At 32.6% G+C, this 941-nt stretch overlaps 1 pseudogene; it reads left to right on the top strand.

Annotated features, from left to right (window-relative positions):
* Window positions 1-517: 517 nt before the first annotated feature.
* Window positions 518-593, top strand: LOC118017234 (annotated as a pseudogene).
* The last annotated feature ends 348 nt before the right edge of the window (window positions 594-941 follow it).

The following is a 941-nucleotide window of genomic DNA, read 5'->3' as shown; positions in this document are numbered from 1 at the left end:
ACAATAGATGTATATGGGATTTTCCCCTAAACTCTCAGTTCTAGTTCATTGATCTATTTGTCTGTTCCACTCTTTCTGTCCAGTTCCACTCTTTCTTAGTTATATATTTTTAAGTGTTCATCTTTTATAGTTCTATAGTTTTGCACTGAAGTGTATTAGAGATAAAATGATATATAGGATTTACTTCAAAATAATCCAAGAGATGAGAGTGATGGAAATGGGTAGATATACAAGTTAAATAACACTGATCATATATTGGTGATTGTTGAGCCTGGGTGATATATCCACAGAGGTTCTTTACACATCCTAATTTATATGTTTTATAGTTTTGATAACAAAAAAAATGAGCAAAGTGCAACCACCTCCACCACCACAGTATTACAGCTCTGGGAGAATTAAGGGAGAAACTTGGGTTTACCTGTCCCATGTGGAAATACTTTCCCAGCATATCTCAAGAAATGTATTTTTCCTATTCCTGAATCCTGAGGAAAAAAGAATAAAAAAATCAAGAAAATAGATCCTTCTGTAGTTCATAAGCTTGATGACATGCACTTCCCTCAAACCTTGTTACTCAGCCTATTACCTGTCTGACATGAGAAAAAAAAAATCAAGGAAACAGAGAAAAAGCATAATTTTCCTATAAGATTTAAAGCTTAACAATCAACATACAAACATTACTGGTAGAAGAAATTGCCAATGTCAAGTTGAAAGCAAGAGGAGGAAATGTGGACACAGAAGTGAAAGGTTAAAGTTGAAATGCACATTGGAGAGAAGTAATTCTGATCTAACCCATTTTACTTGTAGTTGTTGCCATGTTGTGTGTTCCTGACCCTGACAGGTTATTTTGCAAACAGATTTTTTTTTTTGCTAAGAGGTTTTTTTTTTTTTTTCCAGCAGATAAATATTAATAAGATTATTTACATTAGTGTATTTTATATAAA

Source organism: Mirounga leonina, unplaced genomic scaffold (assembly GCF_011800145.1).
Source record: "Mirounga leonina isolate KUSES-001 unplaced genomic scaffold, KU_Mleo_1.0 Mir_168, whole genome shotgun sequence".
Classification (NCBI taxonomy): domain Eukaryota; kingdom Metazoa; phylum Chordata; class Mammalia; order Carnivora; family Phocidae; genus Mirounga; species Mirounga leonina.
Note: the sequence above shows the minus strand (reverse complement) of the source record. Positions and strands in the feature narration are given on the sequence as shown.